The 15,429-nt window shown below is 33.1% G+C and overlaps 1 non-coding gene across 1 annotated transcript; it reads right to left on the reverse strand.

Annotated features, from left to right (window-relative positions):
* Window positions 1–13,914: 13,914 nt before the first annotated feature.
* Window positions 13,915–13,986, reverse strand: TRNAC-GCA (transfer RNA cysteine (anticodon GCA)). The gene has a single exon. It is a non-coding gene; the product is annotated as a tRNA-Cys (tRNA).
* Window positions 13,987–15,429: the final 1,443 nt, after the last annotated feature.

Here is a 15,429-nt window from a genome sequence, read left to right on the forward strand (position 1 = left end):
AACCTTGAAAAAATATGGTCTCGCTTGAAAGGAAAAAAAGAAATAATAACAAAAAATTATAATAAAGATCGAACTCTTCCCTATACTAACTTGCATACGCAACTTCACTATAGTTAAGATTACAGTATTTATATTTTTACATTAAAAGACGATCACTGAAATAACAAACCATTCCATACATTGGACTTAGTTAGCTACTTGATTGTTTGAGTTTTGTCTCTTACTATTTAAAAGAAGAAAAAGCCGTAGGCTTTTTCCTGTTTGTATTTATAGTTAAAAAACGAACTCAAGTTCAAAGAAACTGAACACTGTGGTTCATTCATATTATCTTAATTATTTTAGCTAGAATGTAAATAAACAAGTTTCTTTTTTAAATTTTAATCTGGGTTGCAGCGGTAGCTAGCAATCCGGGTTGCAGCGGTAGCTAGCAACCTAGTAAGAGACGATCACGTCCAATGTTAAGATTATAATAAAGATCGAACTCTTCCCTATACTAACTTGCATAGGCAACTTCACTATAGTGAAGATTACAGTATTTATATTATACTTCATTATAAATTATAAAAGGTTCGAATGTTCGAAGATTATAGAGTTAAAAATTTTCCCACACCGGGAATCGAACCCGGTCCTCCTAAGTGAAAGTTAACTATCCTAGCCACTAGACCAAATGGGACCATAAAGAGGTATGATTTAAGAACCATATGCATATTATTATTTCACCATACCAATTATAATAAGGCCAAAACAAAATCGTCGAATTGCAGCCTTACTTTTGACACATCAGTTAAATCTTCATCAGACTTAAAAACTGTTTTGCTAGTTTTGCAGTAAAGAACGAACCTTAGCCCATAGTAGCAGAAATAAGAATATCGAGGTTTCAGCGGTAGCTAGTAACCTATTAAATACATTATCCGGGTGGCAGTGGTAGCTAGCAACCTAGTAAGAAACGCACAATTAAAAGATGATCATTAGAAGAACAAACCATTGCTTATATTGGACTTAGTTAGCTGCCTGATTCTTTGAGGTTCGTCTCTTACTATTCCAATGAAGAAAAAGCCGTAGGCTTTTTCCTGTTTGTAATAATACATTCTTTACTATAAATCTTCTTTACTTTATTGGCTTGGGTTCGAATCCCGGTGTGGGAATTATTTTTAAAACAAAATCAGGTGAAATTAATTAGCTAATTTGACAAGACATAGGTAACTAAGGGCAAGAGTTCGTTCTTTACTATAAAACAGGCTCGGGTTCGATTCCCGGTGTGGGAAAATTTTTAACTCTATAATCTTCGAATATTTGAACCTTTTATAATTTATAATGATGTATAATATAAATACTGTAATCTTTATTATAATTTAAAATGAGAAATTACACAGCTCTTTACTATGACAGCGAACCGTTTGATTTAATACTTAAGTTACTATGAGTTAAAGTTCCTTATTGTAACATATCTTATATGTAACTTTTATTTTATAAGTCTCCGATAGTCTAATGGTAAGCATGCCCACTTGTTACCTGGGAGAAGGGGGCTCGATTCCCCGTCGGGGAGACCTTTTAATATGTTGAATTAAAAGCACTATCTTTTCAATCTAAAATTTAAAAAAGAAACTTGTTTATTTACATTCTAGCTAAAATAATGAAGATAATATGAATGAACCACAGGGTTCAGTTTCTTTGGACTTGAGTTCGTTTTTTCACTATAAATACAAACAGGAAAAAGCCTACGGCTTTTTCTTCTTTTAAATAGTAAGAGACGAAACTCAAACAATCAAGTATCTAACTAAGTCCAATGTATGGAATGGTTTGTTATTTCAGTGATCGTCTTTTAATGTAAAAAATTTTCAGGTATTTTGTTAGTTTGAATGAAAAACTAACCGGTACCGGTTAACCACGTACCGGTAGTACGGTGGCTTAAAGCCTTGCATTCAAATTCTAAATATCTAGGTTCAAATCACTGTAAGGTAACGTACAATAGTAGCCTGGTGGGGAGTGTTGCCGAGTTTACGTCTCCAAACAGTAACCCTATGGTAACGTATTTAGAATATCCTGTGATTAGGTATATTCCTAATCAAATAACAAAATGCAATTCAAATAAATGCTAATCAAATAACTAAAAATAACAATAATAAGAATTGCAACAGGATACCTAATCCAGACTTGGTTGCAACAAAAAAATTTCAGATTAGGTTAGGTAATAGTATTGGTAGCAGTTTTTAGTGTAAAAATTTATTCTTTTTTAGAAATAATTTATTTTAGTTACAAAAGATTTTTAACCCAATTAGTTTCCTTTAAAATGAGCCATTGAACAACTCTCTACGATGTCCCAGTGACAAGCTATCTGTGGAAAAAAAAAGAAGAAAGAAAAAAATATGCCGTTTAGGTAGAATGTTGTAGTAGCTGCCACTTTTCTTGATTTTCAAGCCAATATATTTCCCTTGTTGTTCAAGCCAAATAACAGAAAGTTTACTATGCATGGGTTTCCGACAAGGCGATTCTGGTGGTGTACTTTTTGTTTTGATCTGACTTTTTTTTAGGAGTTATGGGTTTTATATTTCTTAACATTGGACGTGATCGTCTCTTACTAGGTTACTAGCTACCGCTGCAACCCGGATCAAGTCTCCGGTTGTAAAGTCGTATATCAGTTACTATGGGCGACAGATCGTTCTTTACTGTAACTGTAATCTTAACTATAGTGAAGTTGCGTATGCAAGTTAATATAGGGAAGAGTTCGATCTTTATTATATACCGCTGCAACCCGGATAATGAGCCATTGAACAACTCTCTACAATGTTCCAGTGCCATGCTATCTGTTGAATTACTAACCTATACTATAATTAAATAAGTGGCGTATAAAATTTAGTATAGGTAAGAGGTCGTTCTTTATTATATTCTCTGTAATGTTCATCATTACCATACCGTTCTTTTGCTCTCTCAATTATTACTTCTCGATACGCCTGGTCGGTTGAATACCTTTTTTTTTCTCTCTCAATTATTACTTCTCGATACATCTGGTCGGTTGAATACCTTTGCTTTTTTCTTTTCAAGTTACTATATCTGTTGTTTGTGTAGTACTCTTTCTTCAACTTGCGTATAGCCTGCTTTGATCTAACCATTATTCTAATCAAGAATGAGAGAATTTTCAGTTTTGACTTTCCTTATATACTAATTATGACGTCACTCTATTCACGTCATAGCTCTAATATAAAACTATGATGATCTTATATAGTAATTATGACGTCACTGCATCAAAAATACAGTTTTTATTGGAAAAATTTATTCTCTTTTAGAAATAATTTATTTTAGTTACTATAGATTTTTAACCCAATTAATTTCCTTTAAAATGAGCTATTGAACAACCCTCTACGATGTTCCAGTGCCAAGCTATCTCTGGATACAAAAAAAAAGAAAAAAATATCCCTTTTGACGAGAATAACGTGGTTAAAGTCAATTTTCTTGATTTTCAAGCCAATATATTTCCATTGCTGTTCAAGCCAAGGGACAGAAAGTTTCCTATACAGGGGTTTCGGACAAGGCGGTTCTAATGGTGTACTTTTTGTTTTGATCTGACTCCTTTTTTAGGAGCTATGGGTTTTTATATTTCTTAACATTGGACGTGATCGTCTCTTACTAGGTTGCTAGCTACCGCTGCAACCCGGATCTATTTATCCGTATATACACAGTTTTGTGGAAAAATCAATTCAATGGATACCTTACTACAGTATAATGGATGAAACTGTGGCTCATGATTAGAGGTTTGTTTCGGGTTGCAGCAGTAGCTAGCAACCTAGTAAGAGACGTCACGTCCAATGTTAAGAAATGTTTCCGGGTTGCAGCGGTAGCTAGCAACCTAGTAAGAGACAATCAGGTTCATTGTTACGAAATATAAAAACCCCTAACTCCTAAAAAAGAGTCAGATCAAGACAAAAACTACACCATTAGAACCACCTTGTCCGAAACCCCTATAAATGAAACTTACCGCCCTTTGGCTTGAATAACAAAGAAAATATATTGGTTTGAAAATCAAGAAAATTGATTATAATAAATAACGAATATTTTACCGATTATCTACTAATAACCATATATGACGTAATAAGTGACATAACGTAATATCTAAAACCCATTGTGTACTATTAACCATATATGACGTTGTGAGTGAAGTGACGTAAAAATTGAAAAAATTAATTTTTATTTTATTTTTGTTTTTAGTTCAGAATCGCTAAAGTTATAAACTGCAAAAATATTTATGGCGTCTGAACAATATTACATCCAAAGACGATCATTAGAATAATCAAACCATTGTACACATTGGAATCAAGTAGCTATTTGATTGTTTGAGTTTCGTCTCTCACTATTTCAAAGAAGAAAAAGCCATAGGCTTTTTCCTGTTTTTACATATCCGGGTTGCAGCGGTAGCTAGCAACCTAGTAAGAGACGATCACGTCCAATGTTAAGAAATATAAAAACCCATAGTTCCTAAAAAAGGAGTCAGATCAAAACAAAAAGTAAACCATTAGAACCGCCTTGTCCGAAAGCCCTGTATAGTAAACTTTCTGTCCCTTGGCTTGAACAGCAAGGGAAATATATTGGCTTGAAAATCAAGAAAAGTGGCAGGTACTACAACATTCTGCCTAAACGGGATATTTTTTTTTCTTTTTTTCTTGTTTCTTCTTTTCCAGAGATAGCTTGGCACTGGAACATCGTAGAGAGTTGTTCAATGGCTCATTTTAAAGGAAATTAATTTGGTTAAAAATCTATAGTTCTTAAAATAATCCGGGTTGCAGCGGTAGCTAGCAATCTAGTAAGAGACGATAACGTCCAATGTTAAGAAATATAAAAACCCATAGTTCCTAACAAAGGAGTCAGATCAAAACAAAAAGTACACCATTAGAACCGCCTTGTCCGAAACCCCTGTATAGGAAACTTTCTGTCCCTTGGCGTGAACAGCAAGGGAAATATATTGGCTTGAAAATCAAGCAAATTGACTTTTACCACGTGATTCTCCACAAACGGGATATTTTTTTCTCTTTTCTCTTTTCTTTGTTTCCAGAGATAGCTTGGCAATGGAACATCGTAGAGGGTTGTTCAATAGCTCATTTTAAAGGAAATTAATTGGGTTAAAAACCTTTTGTAACTAAATTAAATTATTTCTAAAAGAGAATAAATGTTTCCACCAAAAACTGCATTTTCGATGTCTTTTCACACTGCAGTCTTTCAAACATAATCGTATACCAGCGGTAAGATTTGAACCCACGCCTCCGAAGAGACTGGTGGCTAACACCAGTGCCTTGGACCACTCGGCCAGGCTGCCTCTCATAAATAAATATGTGAATTTGGGTTGCAGCAGTAGCTAGCAACCTAGTAAGAGACGATCAGTCCAATGCTAAGAAATATAACAAAACTCCTAAAAATAGAGTCAGATCATAACAAAAGTACATCATTAGAATTACCTTGTCTGAAACCCTACTAGATAAATAATGAATGTCATCATAGATTTATATTAGAGCTATGACGTGAATAGAAATTTTTACAGTAAAGAACGATCTCTCTCCCATACTAACTGATATATGGTGGTTCCAGGTGTAGTCCGGGTTGCAGCGGTAGCTAGCAACCTAGTAAGAGACGATCACCTCCAATGTCAAGAAATATAAAACCCCCCAACTCCTAAAAAAAGAGTCAGATCAAAACAAAAAGTACACCATTAGAACCGCCTTGTCCGAATCCTCTATAAAGGAAACTTACCTCCCTTTGGCTTGAATAACAAAGAAAATATATTGGCTTGAAAATCAAGAAAATTGACTTTTACCACGTTATTCTCCACAAACGGGATATTTTTTTCTTTCCGCTTTTTCTTTCTGCTCAGCTAGCTGGGCACTGGAAAATCATAGAGAGCTGTATAATAGCTCATTTTAAAGGAAATTGCAACATCTAGTCACTTTTGTATTTAAAAATAAAATACTTTTTAAAGTAGAATCAATTTTGTCAAAAAAATTGCATTTTTGATGTATTTTCATACTGCAGTCTTTTCAAAGATATTTGAATTTTGAAGCAATAAAACAGTCCATGTAATGAACTCTATAGTAATAATAGCTACTTGTCTCAATAGTAACCGAAACTCCTGGAACCAAAATTTTCTTTTTTGGCTTAATCGCTAAAATTATTATGTAAACTGCAAAAATATTTATGATGCCTAATCAGTAATAGTAATTTTTTAATTTAAACAACAAAAATACATGAAAATTCTAAAATTAGTTTTGCTTTTTGTCTCCTGGAAGAAATTTTTTTTTCATCTCAGTTCAAATTTATTATTGTATCCTGTAACCCGTAAAGTACATATCTCCATATTATTGTCTCATAATTGCAATTATTTTAGTTTTCAGTCCAGAATCACTAAACTTATTATTTAAACTGCAAAAATATTTATGGTGTCTAACCAATAATACTAATTTTGTAATTCAAACAAGATAAATACCTGAAAATTTTAAAATTAGTTTTGTTTTATTATAGGTTTTAGATACTCGACACGGGATTTTGTGTGCTTAATAATTTTAAATCTTGAAAAAATATGGTCTCACGCGAGTGGAAAAAAAGAAAGAATAACCAAAAACAATATCAAAATAGAACAATCCAAATTTCTACTAATAGAAAACTTTACTACACAAAAAATAAAGCTAACATCCTGAAATATATTACATTAAAAGACGATCATTGAAATAACATACCACTGCATACTTTGGACTTAGTTAGCTACTTGATTGCTTGAGGTTCGTCTCTTACTATTTCAAAGAAGAAAAATCCGTAGGATTTTTCCTGTTTGTAATGATATAGCACAAAACGAAACCCAAGTTGTAAGTGACGTCATCCTGGTTGTTATAGTAATCCGGGTTTCAGTGGTAGCTAGCAACCTAGTAAGAGACGATCACGTCCAATGTATCCGGGTTGTAGCGGTAGCTAGCAACCTAGTAAGAGACGATCACGTCCAATGTTAAGAAATATAAAAACCCATAGTTCCTAAAAAAAAGGAGTCAGATCAAAACAAAAAGTACACCATTAGAACCGCCTTGTCCGAAACCCCTATATAGAAAACTTTTTGTCATTTGGCTTGAACAACAAGGGAAATATATTGGCTTGAAAATCAAGAAAAGTGGCAGCTACTACAACATTCTGCCTAAACGGGATATTTTTTCTTTCTTGTTATCCAGAGATAGCTTTGCACTGGAACATCGTAGAAAGTTGTTCAATGGCTCATTTTAAAGGAAATTAATTGGGTTAAAAACTTTTTGTAACTAAATTACTTTAAAAGAGGATAAATTTGTCCACTAAAAACTGTATTTTTGATGTCTTTCCATACTGCTGTCTTTTCAAAGACATTTGATGTTTGAAGCAATCAAACAGTTTGTGGTAAGGTTGTATTTTAAACTTTATATTCCATAGATAGCTTAGCACCGGAACATCGTAGAGAGTTGTTCAATGGATCATTTTAAATTATAATAAATTATAATAGAGAACGACCTCTTGCCTATACTAAATTTTATACGCCACTTAATTATAGTATAGGTTAGTAATTCAACAGATAGCTTGGCACTGGAACATCGTAGAGAGCTGTTCAGTGGCTCATTTTAAAGGAAATTAATGGGATTAAGAACCTTTTGTAATTAAAACAAATTATTTTTTTAATAAATAACGACCTCTTGCCTATAATAATCCGGGTTGTATAATAAAGATCAAACTCTTCCCTATACTAACTTGCATACGCAACTTCACTATAGTTAAGATTACAGTATTTATATTTTTACATTAAAAGACAATCACTGAAATGACAAACCATTCCATACATTGGACTTAGTTAGCTAATTGATTGTTTGAGTTTCGTCTCTTACTATTTAAAAGAAGAAAAAGCCGTAGGCTTTTTCCTGTTTGTATTTATAGTTAAAAAACGAACTCAAGTCCAAAGAAACTGAACACTGTGGTTCATTCATATTATCTTCATTATTTTAGCTAGAATGTAAATAAACAAGTTTCTTTTTTTAATTTTAAATTGAAAAGATAGTGCTTTTAATTCAACATATAAAAAGTTCTCCCCGACGGGGAATCGAACCCCCTTCTCCCAGGTAACAAGTGGGCATACTTACCATTAGACTATCGAAGACTTATAAAATAAAAGTTACATATAAGATATGATAATAATTTTTTAATCCGGGTTACATAAAGGCTGGATCATCGAATTTTTACATTAAAGAACGAACTTTAGTCCATAGTTTATATTAAAGGACGATCATTAGAAAAGCACACCATTGCATATATTGGACTCTTCCCTATACTATTTATAACTATTTATATTTAATCCGGGTTGCAGCGGTAGCTAGCAACCTAGTAAGAGACGATCACCTCCAATGTCAAGAAATATAAAACCCCCCAACTCCTAAAAAAAGAGTCAGATCAAAACAAAAAGTACACCATTAGAACCGCCTTCTCCGAATCCTCTATAAAGGAAACTTACCTCCCTTTGGCTTGAATAACAAAGAAAATATATTGGCTTGAAAATCAAGAAAATTGACTTTTACCACGTTATTCTCCACAAACGGGATATTTTTTTCTTTCCGCTTTTTCTTTCTGTTATAATAAAGAACGACCTCATGCCTATACTAAATTTTATACGCCACTGAATTATAGTATAGGTTAGTAATTCCACAGATAGCTTGGCACTAGATCCGGGTTGCAGCGGTAGCTAGCAACCTAGTAAGAGACGATCACGTCCAGTGTTAAGAAATTTATAATAAAGATCAAACTCTTCCCTATACTAACTTGCATAGGCAACTTTACTATAGTGAAGATTACAGTATTTATATTATTACATAAAGGACGAATATAGCTCATCATAAATGGTATTTGTCAATTATCCGGCTTGCAGCGGTAGCTAGCAACCTAGTAAGAGACGATCACGTCCAATGCTACGAAATATAAAAACTCATAGTTCCTAAAAAATTTATAGTAAAGAACGAACTATAGCCTATAATAATTGAACTACAAATCCCACCATTAGACTGATATGAAGTTACATTAATACATTAAAAGACCATCATTGGAATTACAGACCATTGCATACATTGGACTTAGTTAGCTACTTGATTGTTTTAGGTTCGTCTCTTACTATTTCAAAGAAGAAAAAGTCGTAGACTTTTTCCTGTTTGTAATAAGGTTTTTCTGGGTTGTAGTACATAAAGGATTGATCCTCGGATGTATCAAACAGTTCATGGTAACAAACTGTATAGTAAGAGCGACTCGTCTCAATAGTAACCTTAACTCTAAAAGATAGAATTTTTTTACAATTAGGAACGAACTGTAACCCATAGTAACTGAAGTATTAAATCAAACAGTTCAAGGTCATAACAAAGAGCTGTGTTGGCTCATTTTAAAGGAAACTGCTGTATATAAAAACCTTTTGAAATTAACAGAAATAATTATTATAATATAATAAACTGTTATGATATGGTAAAGAACTAACTCTAGGCCATAGTAACTAATTTAATTTTGAAAATAAAGAAATACGGCAGAAACCCAAATGGTAATATAAGTAAGGTACATTTCATAGAAACCTTCCAACCAGATTTGAACTCAGATTGCAGGATTCAAAGTCCTAAGTGCTAACCACTACACCAAGAAATGTCAATTTAAGAAATAATTTTAACAGTATATTATAACTTAAAGACCGAACTCTAACCGTCAGTATTGTCAATCAGTTATTATTAAAAAACTTTATAGTAATTTCAAACAGTTCTCTGTAACGAACTGTATAGTAACAGCGACTCGTCTCAATAGTGGAGAATATCATGGTTAAAGTCAATTTTCTTGATTTTCAAGCCAATATATTTTCTTTGTTATTAAAGCCAAAGGACGGTAAGTTTGCTGCATAGAAGTTTTGGACATGGCGGTTCTAATAGTGTACCTTTTGTTTTCATCTTAATTTTTTTTCAGGAGTTATGGGTTAATTTAGTTTTTACTATGGGGCGTGAACGTCTCTTAATAGGTTGCTAGCTACCGCTGCAACCCGGATTACTATTGAGGCGAGTCGCTCTTACTATACGACATACAGTTCGTTATCACAAACTGCTTGCTTTGATGTATCTATTGATATAAAAATTTCGTTCTTTAGAGTTTTGGTTACGATTGAGACTAATAACTATTATTACTATAGAGCTCATTACCATGAACTGTTTAATTGCTTCAAAATTCAAATATCTTTGAAAAGACGGCAGTATGAAAATACATGATAATGCAATTTTTTGGACAAAATTGATTCTACTAAAAAACCATTTTATTTTTAATTACAAAAGTCACTAGATGTAGCAATTTCCTTTAAAATGATCTATTATACAGGTCTCTATGATTTTCCAGGGCCTAGCTAGCTATGAAGAAAAAGAAGCGAGAAGAATAAAAGATGCCGGTTGTGGAGAATATTGTGGTTAAAGTTGATTTTCTTGATTTTCAAGCCAATATATTTTCTTTGTTATTCAAGCCAAAGGATGGTAAGTTTGCTATATAGAAGTTTTGGACAAGGCGGTTCTAATAGTGTACTTTTTGTTTTGATCTGAATCTTTTTCCATGAGTTATGGGTTACATTAGTTTTTACTATGGGGCGTGATTGAAATATATCACGAAAAGAAATATAGCAAAACAAGAAAGAGAGCAGGTCCGAGGCCAGTAGAATTAAAACCAGTCTACGGCCAGGTCTAAAGCTAGTAGAAGAAAGAAAACAGGTCTAAGGCCAGTGGAATTCAGAGACGGACACCCGTGGCTCTTTCACTTGTTTTTGCCTAATAATAAAAATAGTAAAACATAAACAATTAAAAAAAACGCCAACCTGTAAGTAAATTAAAAAGTAAAAATTGCTCCTTCGCTTAAAAATTGAAATTTTCAAGACTCAAATGAAAATGTCTTGCAGACTTGCAGTACAGCTGATGTCCTAACTGCCAAAGGACTACTTCCTATGTGGAGCGTAGCTCCGGGAGGGGAGGGGCAAGAGGGATCCATATCCGGAGAATCAAAGGACCTGGGCTATATAGCAATTTTTCTCCAAATTACTGAGGAGAGAGGGGAAAATGCCCCCACCCCCTTCCCCCCTCAAACGAAGCCACTGAGGGGGGGGGTTCGACTTTTGTAGGGTAACTTTTGAAGGGTATAACTAAACTTGATGAAATATAAATATTTAAAATCAGCATTAAAATCCATTTCTTTTGATGTATCTATTGGTATCAAAATTCTGTTTTTTAGCGTTTCGGTTACTATTGAGACGGGTCGCTCTTACTGTACAGTTCCATACCATGAACTGTTTTCAAACATATTTGATCATTAAAGCAAATCCAATTTCTAACAACGATTTCTACTAGGTTTCGAACTTTTGGTTTTATTTTGTAAGGTTTTTGAATTGTTATAATCTCTTGTTAAAATATTTACAAATATTTTTGGCATTACCAGTTTTTTTGGTTTTTAGTCAATTAAATGTCTTTTCATACTGCATCCTATTCAAAGATATTTGATTGTTACAGCAAGTTCGATTTCTCACAACGATTTCTAATAAGCTTCAAACTTTTATTTTTCTATTTTAATGTTTTGAAATTGTTGTAATCCCTTGTGAAAATATATATCAATATTTTTGCAATTACCAGTTTTTTGTTCTTTATGCAATTTAATGTAATTCTCCATACCTGAAAATTTTAAATTCATCTTCATAAGTGTGACAAGTCTGACAACGTCATTACAATACTGATTTAATAAAAATGATGTCACTCAAATAAATATTTTTTTTCGTGAAATTAAGGCTCTTAAAGATTTTTCTCAAAGTTCTGACCTGTCTAAATAATTTTTATAGGCAAGAATATAACAGGATGAAAATTTTCCTGAAAACAACGATTTCTACTAAGCTTCAAACTTTTGGTTTTCTTTTTTAAGGTTTTTGAATTGTTGTAATTCCTTGTCAAAATATATACAAATATTTGTGCAATTACCAGTTTTTTGCTCTTTACGCAATTTATTATAATAAAGAACGAATATAAAGTTATTGTAATCATACTGAAAATTTTACCGTTCACAATATTTAAGAATTAAACAAAGAGGTTGATTTGTCTCGTATAACCATATATGACCTTATAGGTGAGTGCAATACTTATAAACGTTTATCTTTCGACAAGAAACTTTCATTTTATTTTTTTCTCAGTTCAGGATCTCTAAAGTTAGTATGTAAACTGTAAAAATATTTATAGTATCTGAGCAAAGATTTGAATATTTTAATTCAAACTTGAAAAATACCTTAAAATTTATAAATTAGTTAAAATTTTTGTTAGGTTCTAACGTACCTGACTCGAGATTAAATTTGTATTTCCATTTAAAAAGATGAATTTTCTTACATTTTCATCTATTATAGGCAACAGTTCGTTCTGTAATATAACCCTAATTTCCCCAAAAAAAATTACAAACAGGAAAAACAAAAGGCTTTTTCTTATTTTGAATACTAAGAGACAAAACTCAGAGAATCAGGCAGCTAACTAGGTCAAATATTTCCCATGCTGTCCTTTACTAAGTTTCAGCTGTATCTACAGCGTGCCGAGTGCACTCAGGTATCAAATATCTTTGAAGAGATTGCAGTATGAAAAGAAATTTTATTGCGTAAAGAGAAAAAAAAACTGGTAATTACATAAATATTTGTATATACTTTAACAAGGGATTACAAAAATTAAAAAACCTTAAAACATTAAACCAAAAATCTGAAGCTTAGTAGAAATCGTTGTTAGAAATTGGACTTGCTATAATAATCATATGTCTTTGAATAGCTTGCAGTATGAAAAAACATTTAATCTGAAAAGAGTCAGATCAAAACAAAAAGTACACCATTAGAACTGCCTTGTCCTGAATACCTGTATAGGAAACTTTCTGTCTCTTGGCTTGAACAGCAATGGAAATATATTGGCTTGAAAATCAAGAAAATTGGCAGCTAACTAAATAAATAAAATAAACAAAATATTTTTAAAACAGAATACATTTTTCCACTAAAAACTGCATTTTTGATGTCTTTTCATACTGCAGTCTTTTCAAAGATTTTTGAATCCGGGTTGCAGCGGTTGCTAGCAACCTAGTAAGAGACGATCACGTCCAATGTTAAGAAATATAAAAACCCATAGTTCTTAACAGAGGAGTCAGATCAAAACAAAAAGTACACCATTAGAACCGCCTTGTCCGAAGCCTCTGTATAGGAAACTTTCTGTCCCTTGGCTTGAACGAGCAAGGGAAATATATTGGCTTGAAAATCAAGAAAAGTGGCAGCTACTACAACATTCTGCCTAAACGGGATATTTTTTTCTTTTTTTTTTCTTTTTTTCTTTTCCATAGATAGCTTGGCACTGGAACATCGTAGAGGGTTGTTCAATAGCTCATTTTAAAGGAAATTAATTGGGTTAAAAATCTATAGTAACTAAAATAAATTATTTCTAAAAGAGAATAAATTTTTCCAGCAAAAACTGCATTTTTGATGTCTTTTCACACTGCAGTCTTTCAAACATAATCGTATACCAGCGGTAAGATTTGAACCCACGCCTCCAAAGAGACTGGTGGCTAACGCCAGTGTCTTGGACCACTCGGCCAGGCTGCTTCTTATAATTTGGGTTGCAGCAGTAGCTAGCAACCTAGTAAGAGACGATCAGTCCCATGCTAAGAAATATAAAAACCCAAAACTCCTAAAAATAGAGTAAGATCAAAGCATTACATTAAAGAACGAACTCTCATCCATAGTAATTGAAGTATTATAAGAAATCATTATATAGATGATGCATTTTCCTTAATGATTAATATTAGACATAAATTAAAATCTTGTTTGGGGTAAAAGACCAGTGATTAGATTTTTAAACCATAATTACTTTCTGAAAAACTAGGGCCCGACCGGATTCGAACCGGTGACCTATCGATCTGCAGTCGATTGCTCTACCTCTGAGCTACGAACCCTTGTTGTTAAGAGAGAATTAAAGATGTTTACATGAATATTAGATATAAATCAAATTACAGTAGAGAACATACTTCCAGCCCATAGTAATTAAAATAAGATTATAATTAATGTTAAAGATTACATAAAGGACGTATATAGCTCATCATAAATGGTGTTTGTCAATTATCCGGGTTGCAGCGGTAGCTAGCAACCTAGTCTGGGTTGCAGCGGTAGCTAGCAACCTAGTAAGAGACGATCATGTACAATGTTACGAAATATAAAAACTCATAGTTCCTAAGAAAGGAGTCAGCTAAAAACAAAAAGTACACCATTAGAACCATTAGAACCGACTTAGATAGCTACTTGATTGCTTGAGGATCGTGTCTTACTATTTCAAAGAAGAAAAAGCCGTAGGTTTTTTCCTGTTTGTAATGATATAGCAGAAAAAGAAACCCAAGTTGTAACTGGCGTCATCCTGGTTGTTATAGTAAAGAATTATAATAAAGATTCATTAAAAGATTCCGGGTTGCAGCGGTAGCTAGCAACCTAGTAAGAAACGATCACCTCCAATGTTAAGAAATATAAAACCCCCCAACTCCAAAGAAAAGAGTCAGATCAAAACAAAAAGTACACCATTAGAACCGCCTTGTCCAAATCCTCTATAAAGAAAACTTACCGCCCTTTGGCTTGAATAACAAAGAAAATATATTGGCTTGAAAATCAAGAAAATTGACTTTTACCACGTTATTCTCCACAAACGGGATATTTTTTTCTTTCCGCTTTTCTTTCCTCCTCAGCTAGCTGGGCACTGGGATCCGGGTTGCAGCGGTAGCTAGCAACCTAGTAAGAGACGATCACGTCCAATGTTAAGAAATATAAAAACCCATAGTTCCTAACAGAGGAGTCAGATCAAAACAAAAAGTACACCATTAGAACAGCCTTGTACGAAACCCCTGTATAGGAAACTTTCTGTCCCTTGGCTTGAACAGCAAGGGGAATATATTGGCTTGAAAATCAAGAAAAGTGGCAGCTACTACAACATTCTGCCTAAACGGGATATTTTTTTCTCTTTTTTTCTTTTGTATCCAGAGATAGCTTGGCACTGGAACATCGTAGAGAGTTGTTCAATGGCTCATTTTAAAGGAAATTAATTGGGTTAAAAACCTTTTGTAACTAAAATAAATTATTTCTAAAAGTGAATAAATTTTTCACCAAAAACTGCATTTTTGATGTCTTTTCACACTGCAGTATTTCAAACATAATCGTATACCAGCGGTAAGATTTGAACCCACGCCTCCGAAGAGACTGGTGGCTAACACCAGTGCCTTGAACCACTCGGCCAGGCTTCCTCTCATAAATAATATATATGTGAATCTGGGTTGCAGCAGTAGCTAGCAACCTAGTAAGAGACGATTAGTCCAATGCTAATAAATATAAAAAAACTCCTAAAAATAGAGTCAGAT

The sequence above is a fragment of the Artemia sp. Qi Xiang Cuo genome, chromosome 3 (assembly GCF_049724085.1).
Source record: "Artemia sp. Qi Xiang Cuo chromosome 3, ASM4972408v1, whole genome shotgun sequence".
NCBI classification, from domain to species: Eukaryota; Metazoa; Arthropoda; class Branchiopoda; order Anostraca; family Artemiidae; genus Artemia; species Artemia sp. Qi Xiang Cuo.